Genomic DNA, 21394 nt, shown 5'->3' with positions numbered 1-21394 from the left:
CCACTTAAGGCTCTCGGCTTAAAGAGCGGAAGAAAATGTTCCTAACAACACAGCCCCATTAAACCCGATGAAATTCCAACACAGCTAATTAAACAGCTGGGTCCAAATAGCCAGGCACTGCTGACTGATGCTGAAGAGCAAGCGATTCAAAGGAAGAAAAATCCGGTTGTCTTGCGTGAAAGCAAGGTGAAGGTTATCTACAAATGCAAAAAAAAAAAAAAGATAATGACAAGATAAGCTCGTACGGGCCAGTTGCAGTAACGTCGGGGATACACAGGATGTCCCAACTATCGGGCACCAAGATTTAAAAATATACAAATGCCACGTAGCTGAACACAACCAAGGTAATGTTATTTGCCGTCGCTTGGATATACTCTGATTACTTTGTGCATTCCGCCTAATTGCTTAATTCCGCCTAATTACCCCCCCCCCCCCTGCAGCCACTCCTCACACACATTCCTAAAGCGCCGCCAAATCAATCTTGAGACTTAACAGCTATTCGGCGGGTAATATTTTGCTGCCTTTTTCACTCCTTTTGGATGGGGGCAGTTGTCGGCATATCCTGGGATGTGAAGGCCCGTTGTCTCATCGATTCGGTGCCCACGCAATTAACTCGAGATGCGTTCAGTTATATTATTTTATTTTATTTATAATGCCCAACACAATTTTTATGTCAACATATATTGCAACGGTCACGCGCATCGTTGTTACTTCGTTAATTCAACCTTCTTTGTTTAGACTGATCCAGGGACCAGGAAAGGGATTCAGTTCGTCTGTTTAAAAGGATTCAGTTCGAAAGGGATTCAGTGAACTGGTCTGTAAACGCTCGCGGGATTAGCTGCGGCCGGAGAAAACGCTAGTTGCGTTTAACTTTTCCTTTTGCTTCATTATTTCCTCGAGTGACGGCTCGCCACGGCGCTGGTAGATTTTCCGGACCATATACACGCGATACGGGTTAGATAAGGTGGAAAATTAAATCATGCGAAACGGCCTCCACAATCAAACCCTGCAATAACCGTTAAACCCATAAGCAATATGAATAGGACCCGTTAGCTTGTCTGGTTTTTCCCTAATTGTGCAAACGCAAGGAGTTGAGAAATTAAGCGATCTACTAAAGGCCGAGGCAACAGCGAAACGGGAAGGAAAAGCGAAAATTAACAAATTTTACCCTTGTTTGTGAAAGTACTTATGGATCAAGATCCCTTCGTTTAAAAAGGAAGTAGAGAGAACGCCGCCGGAAGTGGGCAATGATTCCGTGTGTTTTGAATGACGCTTCGAGAGTTATCAGTCTAGCCGCCTGACGTAGCCACTTCTCTGCTGTGCTTATATGTGGGTGTTTTTCTAACCTTCCGCGCTGGGCGCAGTACGTCTAGAACTGCAGCCTCCTGCATTCTACGCAGTTGTACGGGACTGGCGGCCACGCATCGTTACGCAACTTCCCAAATAACAATGCGAGTCGGTTTTGGCACTCAACTTGGTAGGGCAGTAAACGAGGGATCCAAAAGAACTGTGATTGTTCTGCAAATGTATATCTCTCTATATTTCTTCCAGAGGCGATTCAAAAGTACGGTACTAGAAATCTTTATTTTACACTTTCGCTTGTTTACTTGTTCTTGGCAGTGCTCTTCCTGCGCTTCTTTCCTGCGCGAGTCCATTTGACGTGGTTCCTCGTTCGTCCAGTAAAAGAGAGGTATATCTCACACGCGTACCTGTGAGATACACCTTATTTCATTTCTCTTTTGCGAGTTTGCGCGTCTTTATGGCGAACGGTGGGCATTATTCACATTTGTACTAGTAAAGGTACGCCCCCCCCCCCTCTCTTTTGCAAAGAAAGGTCACCTCGGGTTCCTCTCCTCCCCCCCCCCCCAAAAAAAAAAAAAAACTTCTGGGTACGTGCTTGCCCCGAGATGTCACAGATAGTACTAAAATTTACTGTATTCTGCGCGCAAGAAATAAATTTCAATTCAATTCAATTCAACTGCCGTACTTTCAGCTCCTGTCAACACAAGCGTCAGAGTTTACACTAGCAATTTATGTGAGCATGATTTGCAGTACTTTCAATAGACCAGCCCACAATCAAAGCGTTGAAGACAAACAAGGCGAAAAGAGGACTAAGCTGCTGACATTCATTCCTTTAAACGGAGTGCATAATTTCTGGAGTGATTGCTACACATCGAGAAAAAAATGTGGCTACCATCAAATATAAAGGACGAGCGAGAGAGAGAGAGAACATAGGAAAGGCAAGGAGGTTAACCAGACGCACGACTATAAAGGACGTCTATAAGCACGTCTATAAAGGATGAGGCTTACGTTAGCCTCACTTGACAAACGGCCAAACAAAAGCCGCTAAGCCGAACACGATGCCAAAATTCAAGAATACTTAAGTATTTGGTGGGACTTAAGGGCTTTCAGAATATTAAAGGTCGCAGTCGAAATGAAACTCAAAGGGTCTTCAAGGCTTTCTAGGACTGCTGCAAAACGCCAGGCTAGTTCGATTCCGTTTAACGCGATAACAAAAAACGATGGGAACTGTATCACACAGGAACTCGAAGGCGGGGAACCACAACACCCCCGGGCACTCTCTCGTGGTCAAATTAGTTTTCCATTCTCCCTTTCTGTATCTTGATTTCGGTCTCCGTCCACACTTGTCAGCCCCAGCCATTTATGGCATCACTCGGCGCACAGATCAAATAACTCATACGGCCCTTAGGCGATTGTGTGTGTCTGTGTGTGTGTGGTCAGCCGAATGGACTCCCATCAGTATAGCAATTCAGTAACGGACAGCGGCGCCTGGAAATGGTCACTCGGGAGGACAATATATCGTAGGGTATAGGGGGCTTCGCTTACACTTTTTTGCTTTGTTAAGTCACCTACTCCGAAGTACTCTAGTTATAGCCCTGTAGCGAAGTGACGCAGCCGTGAGATATCAGACGCATCAACTCACCAGGGAGACGGAAGATGAATGGGGATGAGCTCCGGCAGGGGAAGTCCAAATCCGCAGGTACGACGACGAGAGTAGCATTTGAACTAGATTTATTCTCTTGGTATTTACCTTAAGTTTAAACTGTACAAAATATATACAAGCAAAACGATGTCATACCCGTCGTCGTCGGCCTGCCTGACCGGCCTGGTCTCCCCTGGTGAAGATGCGCCGTCTGCTGCTGTCTACTTGCTCACTCTAAACTACCCCAAACTATTCCTTAAATAAGTTTCCCCAGCATCCAAGAGACACTTTTCTCCACCAATGGGCTACTTCGTTACTCCGACCAATCAGGCAAGCCGACATCATCCAATAAGCGGCAGAGTTCAAGGGGTCAAGAAATGGTCGCGTCAACACTCCTTACACAAAAGCACTCTGACCATAACTAATCGGCTTTTGATAGCCGAGCGTGGGAAGACGACGCGACATGTGCAGGTGTGACGTCAGGGGCGGCGGCCGCGCGGCAGCACTGTCCGCGGCGCCGTCGAGGTCATTTGTGTACAATGGTTTGCCCCGCGTCAAGGACCCCACAAAATTCCCCGAAAGACAGCAAAGAGGGCCGCGGTACACTTTCTTCGCGACACCTCCCCCCTACGAAAAAGAGTGTCCCACTCGTTACAAATCATTACTACAAAATAAAACATGGCTCAAGAAGTTAAACGCGCACATTAGGGATTCATATAAAAAACTGAAGTATCCGTAAGGAAGATTTAGCATCACGTAAAGCAAAACAAACAAGTTTTGACAAAATGGAAACAAAATGCACAAGACAAGAAACAAAGTTCATTCGCGCGCGCTACAGAATAAAATTAACAATGAAGGTTATACGCTTGCGCTGTGATACACATCAGTGTCCGTGTCGTAAGCAGCGATAGTTCTCGGATCGGCCTCGTTGTGGAATGTCTTCCAGTCGGAGTAAAGTTCAGTCCCATCGTCCGAGTCTTCTACGACGCGCAATCTTTCACAAGTCTCTGTCTTGTACACACAATCAATACGCGAACCGCACTCGCGCACAGCACCACTTGGATCACACACCTCCTCTCGATGTCCGTCAACAGACTCGTCGTCCGCGTCGTCATTATCCGAGCACTGTCTGACTTGGCACGGTTTTAAGCGCGCAACATTAACAACGTCGCGTTTTTTGCCAGTTCTATCCACTACCTCCCAGTTGTTCTCGCCGATTCGCCTAACAAGACGGAAAGGCCCGTGGTACCGGTGAAGGAGTTTTGTTGTCTTTCCCCGAGCTCTGAAGGGAGTCCACAAATACACCAAGTCCCCCGCATGGTAGATTGCACTTCGTCGTTTAGCGTCGTAACTACGTTTGTTCTTTACTTGCTGACGCCTCTCCCGTTCGGTCACTAGCTCGCGAGCACGCTGCAGCCGGAGGGCCACTTTCCTGGCGTCCAGTGTGCAGTCGAAACCGCGTTCCGCGTCTAGCGCTACATCTATAGGAAGTGTGGGCTCATGTCCGTGAAGAAGAAAGAACGGGGTGAACCCGGTGGTCTCGTGGGTAGACGAATTGTATGCAAAGAGCACGTACGGAAGAAATTCGTCCCAGTCGCGATGGTGCGAAGAAACGTACATGCTGAGCATATCGGCCAACGTGCGGTTGAAGCGCTCGCACAAGCCGTTTGCTTGAGGATGGTACGCTGTAGTAGTGGCATGCTCGCTACCTATAAGTCGGAAAATTTCTTCAGTCAGGTTGGCGACAAAATGCTGCCCTCGATCTGTTATCACTTTTTCTGGTGCCCCATGGCGTAAGACAATTTGCTCGACGAAGGCTTTAGCAGCTTCTGCAGCAGTGGCCGCTGTACACGCGACAGCCTCGACCCATTTCGTGTGGTAGTCAGTAACCACGAGGATGTAGCGGTTTCCTGCTTTGCTTTTAGTGAAAGGGCCAAGAAAATCCATGCCCACTTGTTGGAAAGGGCGACTTGCAGGTGGGATCGGCTGGCTTTCTGTGGGCGAGCGGCTGTTTCTGGCAGTCAGAGCAGGATAGGACGTACTTGTTGACATGGGAAAACATCTTTGGCCAGAAATAACGGCGGCGAACTTTCCCCCAGGTGCGCCTGACGTCGAGGTGGCCCGCTGAGCTATGGACATGACAGTGCCGTAACACCTCCGACGTCAAACGCCCTGGGACAACGAGTGCCGTGCGACCGTCTTGAAAGCCTTTCGCTCTTCTGTATAACACACCACCGATCAAGCGAAAGCTCCGTGCCGTTCTTTTCGTTTTTCTGGCAGCGGGCGCACTCGGCTGCTCTAGGTGTTGTATTACTTCTCGCATCCATGAATCCTCTCTCTGCTTTTCCCCGATGTCCACATGATCCAGCACGAGCAACGGTAAGGGATTTTCTTCGCTTGCTGGTGCGGAATCATGCGGAAGGCGGGAAAGAGTGTCGGATTTGCTTTGCTCAAAGTTAGAGCGCTGCTCCTTCCCCTGGGGTCCGTTTTCCTGGAGCCATTGCCGGCACTGGGGCGCAAAGTGGCCGATGCGGTCGCATAGCTGGCAGCGTGGTCGCTCGTCGTCGTCACGGGTATTTCTCGCTGGCCAAGGCACTGGAGGACGACGTACATCTTGTTCGATACCTTTCAGGCGGTCAAATAATGAGGTTATAGAGTCCGCGATCGTCCTCAAGTCCCTGTCGCGGTCGGTGGCCTCTCGCGGGCAGTGACGCTCTGCCGCAGCGCAGGTGGCGAGACATGTTGGAGGCGGCTGCACTGTTGCTCCAGCGGGTGTCACTCCGGCGGCAGGTGCCGAGGCGAGTGGGTAGCACGACTGCTGGCCGGCAGAGAAATAGGTGCCGGTCGCTTCTGGTTGCGACGCGCGCACCATCAAAAAAGCTGCCCAATCAATTCGGCGTAAAATTTCAAGGAAAGCAGAGCAGCTGTCCGGGTTTGCAATAAGAATTTTTTCCATCACGTCCGGACGCAATCCGCGCATGAGGTGCCGCATCCGCTCCTCTTCCGTCATAGATGGATTGGCTCTGGCGCACAGCTGCACAACGTCATAATAATAATCTTCGGCAGATTCTGATGGCAGCTGCGTTCGGTTTTGGAGCAGCAAATATGCGATCTCAACTGAGTGGCGACTTGTGAAAGACGTTTTTAAGAGCGTCGTCCACTCTTGCCATGTATTAGGGGCACCCGTTAAAATTTGCGTGGTGTGCCACTTTTTTGCATTGCCCTCTAATGCCAAATATAAAAATTTTACTTTCGTCCCTTCATCCCAGTTGTTGAGGGAGGCTACGTATTCGTAGCAAAGCAGCCACTCGGATGTTGACTCTTCTGGTGTGCCTTTAAATACTGGCGGTCCGATGAAAGGTTCCGCTGGAGGGGTGGACATGGTAGCGAGGACAGTAGGGGGTTTGGTCATAGTCGAGCTGTTAGAGCTAGGTTCTTCGGGTTTGTTGCCACGGCGCATGATATTAGAGCGTGGACTTCGGTACCCCGCACCTCCACCACTTTGTAGCGAAGTGACGCAGCCGTGAGATATCAGACGCATCAACTCACCAGGGAGACGGAAGATGAATGGGGATGAGCTCCGGCAGGGGAAGTCCAAATCCGCAGGTACGACGACGAGAGTAGCATTTGAACTAGATTTATTCTCTTGGTATTTACCTTAAGTTTAAACTGTACAAAATATATACAAGCAAAACGATGTCATACCCGTCGTCGTCGGCCTGCCTGACCGGCCTGGTCTCCCCTGGTGAAGATGCGCCGTCTGCTGCTGTCTACTTGCTCACTCTAAACTACCCCAAACTATTCCTTAAATAAGTTTCCCCAGCATCCAAGAGACACTTTTCTCCACCAATGGGCTACTTCGTTACTCCGACCAATCAGGCAAGCCGACATCATCCAATAAGCGGCAGAGTTCAAGGGGTCAAGAAATGGTCGCGTCAACACTCCTTACACAAAAGCACTCTGACCATAACTAATCGGCTTTTGATAGCCGAGCGTGGGAAGACGACGCGACATGTGCAGGTGTGACGTCAGGGGCGGCGGCCGCGCGGCAGCACTGTCCGCGGCGCCGTCGAGGTCATTTGTGTACAATGGTTTGCCCCGCGTCAAGGACCCCACAAAATTCCCCGAAAGACAGCAAAGAGGGCCGCGGTACACTTTCTTCGCGACAGCCCGGTCGTTTGCTCGAGGTAAAATTTATGGTACGTTGCAAAGATACTCATATGCAACATAGTAGAGAGGCTTTAGTATGCGCGTGTAACAACGTGACGTAAAGAAACCGTCTAATTCTTGCACTTTGTTAGCTTTGACTTTGTACAAATAGAACGACACCTGCTCTTTTTTCTTCTTTTTTTTTCCGAGCGAAACATGCCTATCTCCTTTCTTAATTTTGGTTTTTCTTTCTTTCTTCTTTTTCTACCGAAGCTTGAACAAACGCAGATATTTATACGCATATAACTGATTTCGAGTCCGAAATAGATTTCTTTTTTTTTTCTGCCAGTGCTCGCGAATTAATCAGAAGACTGGAAATTGCTATAAAGAGAACCGATAAGGCTGGGCGGAGACTTTTCAACCTCTCCGATTCAACGTCTCTTTCTGTTATCACGATAGCCAAGAACTCCAGATAGTTCTGTTGCACACCAGCTTGGCCGTTGTCCTGCCTTTCCTGTCGTTAAAATAACGTGAACTTACTTCGCCATCGGAGATGTCGTCCAGTTATCGATTTATTACCACAACACTCTTGCGTGCAAATCGATTTTTTTATTGGTGTTATTGCTGGCTCAGCCAGCCTGCAAAGCGTGTTCGCGGCTGCCAAGATACTATAGGCACTATTATTATTATTATTATTATTATTATTATTATTATTATTATTATTATTATTATTATTATTATTATTATTATTATTATTATTATTATTATTATTAGATATGCAACATATACACAATAGACAGAGAGGGGAAATATAGGAAGAAGGAGGCTGGCAACTGCCACCGAGGCAGGCCCGACGCCAGCTTACTCTTGAACCAGCAAGGGATAGAAACAGCGTTCGACTGTAGGATGTTTGCAAGTCTGTATCCCCGCAACCCGCCGTGGTTGATCAGTGGCTATGGTGTTGGGCTGCTGAGCACGAGGTCGCGCGATCGAATCGCGGCCACTGCGGCTGCATTTCGATGGAGGCGAAATGCGACAACAACCGTGTACTTAGGTTTAGGTGCGCGTTAAAGAACCCCAGGCGGTGAGAATTTCCGGAGTCTCCCACTACGGCGTGCCTCATAAACAGAAAGTGATTTTTTTGTCACGTAAAACCCCGTAACTTAATTTAGTTTAACTAAACAGAAGGTGAAAATAGGAAGATGAGGGGGTAAACAGGGAGGACAAAAACAAGATGACACGCCACGAAGGCCAAAGCAACGTCAAAGAACAAAATGCGGCAGTAGGAACATGAAGAAGAATACCCGTAGGTGGCACTAATTACAAAAGAATGTAAAAGAATAAAGGAAAACGAAAAAAAAAGTCTCTCGTCACTCGCAAAGTAAACATGCTCTACAGACGATAATACAAGCAACAACGACGCATCAACTTGGTGTATGATACCATCGCTCTACCCTATACATATGATGTCTTTCCCTCGTATAACCGCTGCGTCAATAGGCAATCCTTAGCCATATGCGGGGCTTCGTTTTGCGCACGTTTCAACAGCTCTGCTTTGCTCTACAGATGCCAAAGGCGAAGGTCTCCGCCACCGCCAGGTTGTGCGCGCGTTCGCACACACCTGGCGCGAACCTTCTTCAATGCGCTGCCCTTGTTCGAGGCGTGAACCTCTTTCTGTCGGGCAAGGTTTGTTTAGGCAATGGGCGGCGGAAGAATTTCTCGGTCACGTTCTGCGTACTCCCTGTTTTCGGCGAAGAAGAGCTGTATCGTAACGGCGTTACTCGTGTTTTTAAGGAACGTGGCTGCTCGTAGGATGTGCTGCCCATAGCATGTGCGGTCGTGACGGTGCGCGGGATGCGTTTATATTTGGTGTGTCTGTAAACGCACCGGCGTTCGTGAAATACCGGGTGCGGCAACAAAGCTGGTAGCGATGTACTGTGACGCAGAGCTTAACCGGAAAACGCACGAAGCCTCATCTGCAGTGCCCCACCATATCCAACCTAACTGCTTGTGTAAAGCGCTGCCAGCGACATGATCTGTAATGGTGCAGTCCTCTTGCGATGGAGGTGCGTCGACGAGAACGTTCACGCGGCACCAAAATAGTTTCTGGGACCTACGGGTGTTTCAAACGCATTGTAGTTGGACGAAGCGTTGCTAGACGTCGCCACCAGCTTTCCTACTGATGTCCACGGGTTCCGGTAGCCCGGTGATTCTTAGGCGTGAAGAAGTTCACGGACATACTAAAATTCTCCAGTGTCTCCTGGACAATCATCACGGATGTACAGTCGGTCACAAAAGTTTACGGTCACGCTGAATGTCTAGGGCTCGAAAACAGGTGAGGAAAAGACAGACGACGGGAGAGAGAGAAAACATTTATTTATCATGAGTTTGGGCGACTCCTCGCAGGGTGGGGCCCTTAGTTCAGGGTCCCATTGGCTCGCGCCACTCCGCGTGCCCGCCGGATCAGCCGGGACGAGTGCTCACTCACGACTGAATGGTTATGTTACGAAAATGATGTCGTATGTGCATTGATCACAAAAAGAAGCTGCTGAATCAAGCATTTTAGGATGCCTGCCGACGCTAATGCAGTCATCATGGAAAATAATGTCATATGTGCACTCAGTAAAAAAAAAAGACAAGTTGCTGAATCAACCATTTTAGGATGCCTGCCGACGTTAGTGCGATCAGCATCAAAACGTTGCCCCATCGTTGCCACCTCCGAAACGTGTCATGCATGAGGCGTTTAGGCTGCAAGCGGGCTCCTCCCTCGGGCTTCCCTCTGGACACACTGCGCCATCTAGCGACGACGCCGCGAAGTTCGCGCGCGGTGCGTGTCCGAATACGTAATCAGTTTGACTGAATATATGTGACGCCGTTTTCATTCCAACCAGCGCCGGATAAATCTCAAAGTAGGTTATTGTCGATAAAGTGCTTGTATATTACGTGTTATACTTTCTTTGCGCGTGAATTATTTTAACACTGTGTAATGCCTCATCTGTTTATACGCTTATTGAAGTCTACATCGCGGCCGCTTGTGTTTGTTTGTGACTTTGTTTACGAACTCATTGTGGTGCAACTTGCATTTGGCTTTTATACTGTTATGTTCATGGGCGTATATGACTGTGCTGTGGATTTCTGACCGTATGAAGTGATTTCATTTTCCTACATATATTTATATTGTTGTTTGCGCTTTGAGAAAAGGAGTAGCCGTCACCATTATAAGGTGACTACGTCTCTTTCTTTTATTTTCATTTCAATTAAAAGAGAAGCGACACACATTTGATGACACATACCTGGTGACCCAAGTTGGCATCGTAGAGGTTCCTTGACTAGCGCGGCACATGTCCTGTGATTTCCAATTACCTTTTTTTTTCAACGCACGAGGGCAACTAGTTTCAGAGCGGGTGCACAGCCTTCGCGAATACTTGCATCTGTGATGCAATATATTGTTGAAAATCATCAAGTCACACGGCCGTTGGAAGCAGCAGAAGGGCGACGTTTAGGCAAACGCACGCGGCGACCATCAGTTGCACCCTGGCTGAACCGCCGTGCTTGCGGATTCCGTGGACCCAGTTTGCTCTAGTAATTTTTTTTCCCCGTGAAAGTCCATGCAGTTATGGCTTTAAAAGGCGGGCTTACGTGTTACCTGCATGCCACGTGAAATTACGAGAAGCGTCGCAAGCCCGTTTGTGAGGAATAGAAAGGCAGACACATGGTTCCTAGACACTCGCCCCCCCCCCCTCTACCCCAGCCCACCCTGCCCACCCCGCTTCCCATGCCCACCCTTCTCCTACCCTTCCCCCCCTCCATACAAAAAAAAGAGAAAATCGCGCAACCTGGCTTCTCCGTGTTTCCCCATCAAGGGCCAGCCGTGCGTGTCGAGTCGCTCATTTACATATTCATGAAATTTCCGCACGCGCACACTCGACGCGGAGCCGCTGCGCGACACCAGGTAGCGTTGCGATCGGACACAACGCGTGGTGTCCCGCAAATTAGATGCCATAGCTTCGCACGATGCGCACACGTGCTGTAGCAGGTGGAGGCGCCCTTACCCTTTCTGACAAAACGTTGTCTCCCCCCCCCCTCGGGTTGTGATAACTCTATACGACCGTGCAGGTTCAGAGGTCCGCACTAAATTGCGCAGTTCATGCTTTCGAGCAGCGTCGCAGTTGAACTTGACAATTCACCTAATAGTATGCAGTGAACCGCGGTTTTCCCATAAAAGCTTAACAAAGGGGCTACGATTTTTGTTGCTGCTTTTATTTTGCTCGAACTTCGTCGCGAGATCGTGTTTTGCAGTGCAGATCGTTCGGTGTAACACTTGGTACATTTACTTGGCTGACCTGTGTTATTTTCCTTTTTAAGAAAGGCTGCAGCAACGACGGAAACAACAGCTCTTCTTACTATTTGCTTAGTTTAACTTGCCACTTGTCTAACTGTTTGTGCAAAGTGTTAGGTAAGCCAGTTTTCCTTGTAGCAATTGCTACAATTGGGTGGATGTCTGATTTTTCCGTTTATTAATTAAGTAAAATTGCGAATTTGCCCGTTTCATTAATTTCTGCCTTATCTTCATCGTGAAACTCAGCTAACGCCGGCAGCCCAAGCTCGTTTGTAAGTCCTATGAAGCCTTGCGTAAAAAAATAGCGGTCATTTCAGAGAAAGAGAGAGAAACCTTGTTTTGTTGGGGCACGGAGAGGGGTGGATCTCCGCGGTGGTTGGAGCTTTCAGTCCGGGGCCTCAGCGGCGGTGGCAGCACTTTCGACGATGGCGATCCTCCAATACCGAGCTGGTCAGCACCGTAACCCGATGATCGTGCGTTGCGTATCGGTCGAGAGGAGGGCAGGGGATGAGTGAGTGAGTGAGTGAGTGAGTGAGTGAGTGAGTGAGTGAGTGAGTGAGTGAGTGAGTGAGTGAGTGAGTGAGTGAGTGAGTGAGTGAGTGAGTGAGTGAGTGAGTGAGCGAGCGAGCGAGCGAGCGAGCCAGCGATCGGGCGAGTGAGTTAGTGAAAGAACTGTTAGCAATTTTTTGGCAGGCCCATGTGGTGCAGCTCGCCCTGTACAGAAAGGACAGAGGCGTTGATAAAAGGTGGGTTACATCGCGCGGAGGAACCTGAGGTGAGGATAGGCGTTAGTCTGCAGTTGCCTCCAGCTCCGTGGCTTCATCTGTGGCGAGAGTTAGGTGAGGCGGCGACATCGTTCTGCTCGAAATTCGGTAGCGTTGATGCATTTCGCAGTGAGCGTGTGGTGCTTGCGGACTGGGATCCTCTGGCGTCTCGTGCACTGAGCTCGGACTATCGTGCGCGCACGATGGTTTCCGCCTACGGCTTCGTGTCACCGGTGTACAGCTTATCGTGGTGCTGGTTATTTCGTTGAGGCGGTCGAGTACGTCGCATGCTACTTCACGCAGATGGCCGTTCGCTTATTCTCGACATGCCGATTGTCAATCTGCAAGAATACACATTTCCTCATCCCCTGATGAGCTTATCGTGCTCTGTCCTGTCCCAGCACTTTTCTTTTCGTTAGCTTTGTTCGCGCTAGTAGCTACGTCACAGCACTACGTCACCCCATCCCGAAGCCGAGGTGGCGAGGGAAATGGCGGCCTCCTTTGCCGCGGCGACATTGTGCGTTACGAACGAACGGGGTGGATGATCCAGCGCCATTACTTGCGCCATCGCAGGAAAGCAAGAAATAATAATAATAATACTACTAATACTAATAATAATAATAATAATAATAATAATAATAATAATAATAATAATAATAATAATAATAATAATAATAATAATAATAATGTGAACACCACGTACCACGTGACGGCGCCCGCTCGATCGAAGCCGCTTACACCTGGAGAAGGGGCCGGCTGCATCCGAGTGCACCGAGTCTTATAAAAGCCGAGCCTTACTCCGACAATGTTTTTGCTCGCGGGATACGGCGTTTGCGGACGCGTTGCGTGTTGCAGTATACGCTCTCCAGCCGTACACATAGCTCGTTATTAATGCAGCGTTACATTTACGCTCACACGGGCGTTTATCTATTCACATAAGAGCTTTCCTTTTGTGGTGCGGTTTCCCTTCCCCCCACCCTTCCCTTGCACCTCCGAGGTTCAGTCAATGCAAACGTGTTCTTCGTCCTTTCTCTCTCGTTTTGTCCCGCTGAAAACAACGAGCTGTCGCGGAGCTAAATTTCTGCCACGCTTGCAACGTGCATCACAATGCGCGCGCTGCGGGCAGGGATGGCCTTTAAGTAAGGCCGTGCTCCCTGCTGAATAATTCGTGCAGCGTTCCCCCGTTGCGATTGCGCGCCGCGAACGCGCAGTTCGCAGACCTGCGCGAACCCGCTTCGCCTTCTGTTTATCGCGACCGCGCAAAGCCCACAGACAAAGAAGCCCAAGGAAAGCGTCGGGGAAATTAACTGTGCTCGAAATTGGAATGCAGAAAGTAACGAGGCAAAGGGATGTGAAAGTGGACGAAAAGATAGCTTCTCGCCGGTGGGAGCGTCTGTTTCATCACTCCTGCGCTCGCGGACAAAGCGGGTTCTGAAGAAGATATTTGGAGCAGAGGGAGGAGCAGAGCATGCTTCCCATGCTCCTCTCTCTCTCTCTCTCTCTCTCTCTCTATATATATATATATATATATATATATATATATATATATATATATATGTGCGGAGATTATCGGCGCCGACACGGTGCAGTGTGGTGGAAGAAGACGATCTAGTAGTGCGCGGTCGGTCACTGTCCAGCTGAGACTGCCCCGTTCTACTGGCATTCTGTCAGGCATTCCAGACAGGTCGGGTAGCCCGGCAGGTAGTTCAAAATCTGAAAGGCACCAAACACAGCGACAGCTCCGCACGCTCCATCCTTTGGTTCCCTGCCCACTCAGAAGGGTTTGGGTGCGAGCTAGTTGGTACGGATCATTCATATTTAAAACAGCGCCAAAAAACACGGACAAGGGAGGACACAGGACGAGCGCTGACTGCCAACAACACCTTTATTGGAACCTGAGCAAATATATACAATTTGCAACAGACATAAAGAGTGAAAGAAGACGGGGAGGGGAAGGCGAGTCATCGTCGGTCAACTACTGCTGCGCATGTGTCAAAACATTTTTTGGCGCTCTTTTAAATATGAATGATCCCTGCCCACGTCGGGGCTCCTCCGGGGGTTCCTCTGAACCTCGACGAGTCTGACCACGAGGCTGCGCGTGGCTTTACCGACCGCGCTGCCCTCGGATCTGGCGACTCTCTCCCCGGCAACAGAGACGCTCCTCTCACGCGCAACGAACTTACTAAATTCTTTTACACAGAGAGAAGAGCTTTCCAGTCGCCTCATTCCAAGCTGAGCAAGCCGCAGGCGGTCGCGCTCAGACTCCTGTAAGCTATCTCCTACCCAAATCCGGCTTCTGACCGTTAACAGCATATATCCTGACATTTACCCGAATTGTTCTTGCGCGGCCTGTGGTGAGGCTGCTACTTCGTCTCACATGCTCGGGGAGTGCCTGTCGTTGGGCTCAAAGTTCACCAAGGAAGAGTGGGACGCGCTCCTGCGAAGTGCCGTCTTTGAAGACTAAACCCTGGCCGCCCAGCGCGCCCGATGGGACCGACCCAATAAAAGTTTATTCACTCAGGCACTCACTCCTGTCAGGCGGCCTGCGGACTTCACTTACAATATATATATATATATATATATATATATATATATATATATATATATATATATATATATATATATATATATATATATATATTCTGAATGTGGTTTCCCACGTAGTACACTGCTTTCTCGTTCTTGTGAACGATTTCAATGGTTGTATTCACTGTCTTTGAAATGTGTACATCCTATCGATCTCATGGCTCGTGTACAGGCGGCTGCAGTTAGAATGACGTCTTTTTTCTACCGAATACAAGTTCGCAGGCGCGGTCCTCGCTGCCTGTTAGTCCCACTGGGTGCGTAATGCAAGCAGGCTCGTGCATCGGCACTGTGGGCGCAGGTTAAAGGACCTCGCGCGGTCAATATCGTTTCGGAAGCTCTCACATCCCGTGCGCTGCTTTGGAGGCTAATTTAATCAATGAAACACGGCGCAAAGATCTCGCGTTATTTTTTTATTTATTTTCTTTGGGGGGGGGGGGGCTTATCTTTGTGCGATCCTCATTTCAATCGTGAAGTAGAATTCTGGAGCTTTTACGTGCAAAAAAAAAACAAAAAAAAAAAACAAGGAAACTCCGGGTTAACTCTGACCACCCGGGGTTCATTAACGTACATCCCATGCAAGGAACACGGGTGTTTCTGCCTTTCGCCCTCGTTGAAATGCGGCCGCCGTGGCCGGGGTTCGATCCCGCGCCCTAGGGTTGAGTATCCCAACGCCACAGGCACTACGCCACCAGGGCGGGTCATTTCAGTCGTCACTTCAGCCGTACCCATCACCTCCTCTCTCTCGAAAAAAAAAGAAAAAAAAAGACACTCGCCCCAACACATGCCCCTGCGCTCGGCGGACTCATCCCGGTGTTCCTTGTGCGCGTTTTATTCGACGCGAACTCGTGATGCATTGCCATACGGGTCTGTGCACAGCTCTCTCTCTCTCTCTCTCTCTCTCTCTCTCTCTCTCTCTCTCTCTCTCTCTCTCTCTCTCTGTTTTTTTTTTTATCGGGTGAAAGCTTTTTTAGGTTTCTGGCGAAGTTTGTGTCAGCAGACTTGACCGCTGGAGTCTCCGCCGAAGCGTCATCATGCCATATGAAGACAGATTAAAGAGCGAAAAATGATTGACAGTGACAGTTGGTGAATGATAACGTTGTAATAGAGATTGGTAGAGGTTAATAATGACTAGTAATGACTAATAATGACCACTAATAACTCCGAAATGACCAACATGTCTGACGACATATTGATTGTAATGACCACAATTGATTAGGAATGACTAAATATGCTCAGTATAATGACTAGTGAGGACTAATAATGATCTAAATTACTTGTAATGACTACTAATGACTACGATATGACCAACGTGTCTAACGACGGCTTGTAATGACCACAATTTATTACAAATGACTAAAAATGCCTAGTAGCGAGCAGCAATGACTAAAAGAAAGAAGAGAAAGAGAAGAAGCAAAGAGAAAGCGGCGAATAAGAGGAGGAAGAGTAGCTTTCGCCGTTCACCTCTAAAGAGCGATCTTAAGAGACCATGTAATATATATATATATATATATATATATATGCGCTCGCAATTACGCTCGTTTATCGCACCGCGCCCTTTTTCCGCCTCCGCTGCAATGTGCAAATGCAGCAGCCGCACTCTGGTGTAACACCAGTGTAATCGTTCTGAAGGAGCCTGCACTGGGCAGTCCAGCAGCGCGGCGATGGAACATACCGAAGCCGATCGCGACATGACCGCGTGTCGGGCCGAATTTTTTTTTCCGGCTTCAGTTATTGTCGGCTAATGCTCCCACCTAGTTCTTTTTTTCCTCTTGCATAGCAGGTAGCTTTCTTACTACGCGAAGCAGGCAAAAATGAAAGCTCGCGCTCGTTCTCGTATAACGGCCTCTTGCGCTCAATTAAACTCATATTGACGCAGCCTTTGGTTTACCCGATGGATGGATGGATGGATGGATGGATGGATGGATGGATGGATGCATGGATGGATGGATGGATGGATGGATGGATGGATGGATGGATGGATGCAAAACTTTAATGAAGGTCCTGAGGTACGTGACTCAGCGCGCTGCGGGCCGCTCCCACGTTGGGACAGTCAGGCCATGCCCGACCGCCGCATCGTGGGCCCTCTGGACAGCCCATAGTTGCGCCCCGGCATCGGGGCTATTGATGGCGGAGAGCCACTTGTCCTCATTGATTTGTTCTGTGCCTCGTAACGAGGGGCAACGCCAGAGCATATGGTCTAGGCTATCGATGTCATTGCAGTGTCCGCAAGAACTAGTGGCATAGGTGTCGGGATTCTTTATTTTTTTTTCCCTTAGCTGTTTGGAAACTGATACACCACGGCTTTGGCACGTGGCACACACGCACGCACGTACGGGGTTTGTGTGCGAACGTTCTCTTTTACGCGTTTTAAACGCTAAGCGCATGCCAAGGGCTCGGTGTGTAAAGGGAGATTTAAAAACAACAAAACAATTAAGTGCGAGCTGTATTGCGATACTCGGAATAGCAAATGGAGGCGCGGCAACTCGCACACCGCCAGATTCTCTTCTTCGCTTTTCCTTTTTCCCTCATTTACTAAATTTTTTTTTAGAGAAGTAAGCTCGCATCGGGGCGCAACCCGACACGAGCGGGACTTTCTCGAACCAGTGCCTTCATTGCGCAACCCGACATTCGTTCCGCCACGCTCGTTCGGGCCAGAACAAAGGGGTCGTTCTGTTTTGGGGCGGGATGTTGCCAAATCTCTCCAGGGAAACTCGCATGACCGGTTTCGGAATCAACTACAAAGTTTTTTTTCGGAAGGCGCGGCGTGTTAGTTCCACGACGTAAGCGCGTGTGTAGGTATAACTTTCTTTTTTTGCCGATGTTCCTCTGGGACATGGACCGACCGCGCAGTGAAACGTGCAAGAAAGTTGCGCGGACCGCCGATGCATTCGGAACCGGAGACAGAACCGTAATACATATAGAATAAAAAAGGGCACACGAAATAGGAAAATTACGGCGAAATAAACGTGGGCGACTAATTACGTTACCTCGTAGGGCAGTAATTGGGTGACATTTGTTTAGTAACGCTTTTTTTATTTATAAGTATCTTTAGTGATTATTTCTTTGTAGGATGTGTTTCCCTCTGGGCAGCTAATTCTCGTGCTCTCAGTATTTGTTGATTCATTCTCAGCGGACAACGTTCCAAGACAACACTTTGGCTGTGGGTATTCGTTGTGTTGGTCGTTGTGCGGTGCCTTTCTCTTGCTTTCATAATGTGCTATGGTTGACGATAAGTGTCTGTTTTTCTTTATTTTCCCTATTGTGATGGAGAGGCGGACACCATCTCCTGGAACCGACACCTCCCAATTTAGTCACATCAACTGATCAGAAATGCAGTTGCCATCTTTAGTTCAGTGTGCAATAATTATCCTTTCCGCTTAGCAACTTTACCCATAGACCCGCAAATAGTTGTACCTTAAGAGTGGAAGGAGAATTCGTGATTTTTTTTAAATCTAGTCATTTCGGGCCTCTGGCCAAAACTCTGCGCTCGTCAGAGCAGGAAGGCCTTTTCAAGATAAAACCTCGTACAACTATGCATCTGGAATGGATGGTTCCCATTTATGGCAACTGACAAATGACTCGACGATAACGACTCCTCATAAGGACACGACCTGCGGCAATGGGGCTCTGCGCGTGGCTCCTCATGGCACCACGATGATTACTACAGCTCCTCACGCAGCGACAACGGCACGATGACGAAGTGACTGCAACATGATGACCGTGACTGGCCGTAACGGCGTTATGACTACGATCGCCAATCATGGCTGCCCACGACGACGCAACGATGACGTAACGACAACGTCACGATGACATGACGGTCACGACGCCCTGGTGGCGATGGCGGCACGAGGACACCATGCGCCCGTGACGCAAAGGAAGGAGAGGAGGACGAACTCACGGCAACCAATCACAAAGCGGCGCGACGGCTCACGCGTTTGAGGACCCAATGTCTACGCGTGATAATCCGGTTCGGAGACGAACGCGGTTTTCCCTTCTGGAGCCTCCTCCCAAAAGAACACGAACCCGCCGTGGTTGCTCAGTGCCTATGGTGTTGGGCTGCTGAGCACGAGGTCGCGGGATCGAATCCCGGCCCTGGCGGCCGCATTTCGATGAGGGCGAAATGCGAAAACACCCGTGTACTTAGATTTAGGTGCACGTTAAAGAACCCCAGGTGGTCGAAATTTCCGGAGTCCTCCACTGCGGGGTGCCTCGTAATCAGAAAGTGGTTTTGGCACGTAAAACCCCATAAAAAGAAAGTACACGATTGGAAAGCACTACACCTGTGGCGCGTGCAGTGAAAGTTGCCCGGAGTAACAGTACACCAGCTGCCACTCCGAGACGGAGCTGCTGGCTCTGCCAGCGTTGCCAGCATAAATGAGGCTGCATCCGCTGGTTTTCGCGCGCGGCTAGAGGGGCAGCTACACGCAAGGGGTTAAGGAATAATCCGGTCATGTCGGGGTGCTCGTTAGCTCACCCGAGCGTGATCGTTAGCTCGGCTGCTCGGTCATGAACACTCGGAGCCGCCCGAAATGAGCGGGGCGAGAAGATGCGCGACTGGGCAACAAGAGATTGCGCGCGCCTGGGCCGTCAGCAATGCGAGGGAAGTTCTGGCTGTCCAACCGACACGCAGATCACGCTCGCACAAATTGGCCTTAATCGGCTTGACGCTCCGTTCGGGCCCGTCTGGTTAGCCCGCGCGATTTCGCGTTGCAGTCAGTTTGCCTCGTTCGGTTGCTTCGGCGCCGCGTTTCTTTCTTTCTCGCGATGTGGCATCTTGGGTAAAGTCGGGTCGTTAAGTCGAGTTTAATGCGAGTTTTCCTGGCTCGCAATCTTTTGGATTGGCTGGTTTGACTTTGGGTGCTTCCCGTATTACAGTGCATTTGCTTTCTTTACATATTCGTCGTTGCGGTGCTGAGTTCGCGTTCGGTCGTTTTACCACAACCCGCCTAAGTTAACCGCACGCCTCAACGTTAGCGTACTTTACAAACGTCTTTTTAAAAGGTATGACTATAAACAAAATGCACTATAAATGTCCTGCAGCCTCGTTCTGCTCTCCACTTTTCTGGAGACATCGCGGCAATTTCTTGTCATATTTTCTGCTAATCTTTAGGCACGCATTGCAATATGCGTTTGTATATTTCTCGTGGTCGTGTGTTACTATTGCTCTTTTTAAGCGTTTTATTACATTTATTTTAATAATAATAATAATAATAATAATAATAATAATAATAATAATAATAATAATAATAATAATAATAATAATAATAATAATAATAATAATAATAATAATAATAATAATAATAATAATAATAATAATAATTATTATTATTATTAGTAGTAGTAGTAGTAGTAGTAGTAGTAGTAGTAGTATTAAACTTTCACTTGGTACACGGCTTACCACTTTGCCTCATTACAGCCACGTTGAACCGAAGGTCACACTGGCGAAAGAGAATAGCGCATCTTTTCAAACGTCGAACCATCGAGTTATTGGTCACCCCTGAGCAACGTTAAATCAGGTAAAGCATTCTTTCAAAAGTCTACTACAATAGTAATTCATAAGGCGGAATAGCTTTTTATTATTACTGGACAAAAAAAAGGTAGAGCGACCTTTGATTTTTCTTATGCAGTGTCGGGCTCGGACCTCGGCGCCGGTGTGTTAGCTAGACGCCGTGAATAATAATGATAATAACAACAATAATAATAACAATAAAGAACAGTCCTACGGTTTGGAATGCATTGACATTGGCAAACACTTCGAGCATTGCCAGTTTAGCCAGCGGTTTCTTAGAGTGAAATATAGTCATTGTTTACCGACCAGCAGTCGATTACGCAAGAGAAGACAGCGAAAATCAGCGGCGTCGCTCGGAGTTGGTACACTAACTATTAGAATGGTATCGCAGCCTTGCTTCAATGTTGCGTCGCTTCTGCGTTACCATAGTGGGAGTGTCCGGTTTTACTGTTGCAAAAACGTCATCTAATATTGATGCGTCACATCCTCCTTCAGCGTGCCCACTTAAAGCTCCACCATGAAAGCCCTTCTTACGCTCCTGTAAATCGCATTTGATAGCAAATCAGGCGCAGACAAAACCGAGGCGTTCGATATTTGATCCCAGATATCCCAGTGACGTGTTCAAAAGAGACAACGAATACGTAATTCCTTTCGAAGTTGTTCATTTACATATTAATTTGCTTATTTACAGAATTTAAAGAAACCCCCCGGCGCAAGAGGTCCGCTGGAGTGGGGGAGGGCATACATGAAATATACACGTTGTAACCGCATAAATTAAAGTACCACGTGTAAAAAAAAATACATATATACTCTAAGTGGACTATTATACCGGCTGTTTCAGGGAACACTTTCAAAAATTTTTAATGGTTGCTTGTGGGAGACGACACAATTCTAGTTCATGGGTTGGTCTACTTGAACAGGCGGACATTACTTGCATAAAACATTGAAGTGCATAATCGGCTAATTAAAAAAATTACTGGTTAAGTTTTTAACTAACTGCCTCGTGGTCCATATTGTAATTTACAAATTCTAGTTGTGGAGTTCGTAAGGCGGATCCAATTGGAACGAATTCTCAGGATGACACCTGTTTCGAGGTATTAATC

Source organism: Dermacentor variabilis, chromosome 10 (assembly GCF_050947875.1).
Source record: "Dermacentor variabilis isolate Ectoservices chromosome 10, ASM5094787v1, whole genome shotgun sequence".
In the NCBI taxonomy this organism is placed as follows: Eukaryota; Metazoa; Arthropoda; class Arachnida; order Ixodida; family Ixodidae; genus Dermacentor; species Dermacentor variabilis.
The sequence above is the reverse complement of the archived record's forward strand: the minus strand, read 5'-3'. Positions refer to the sequence as shown.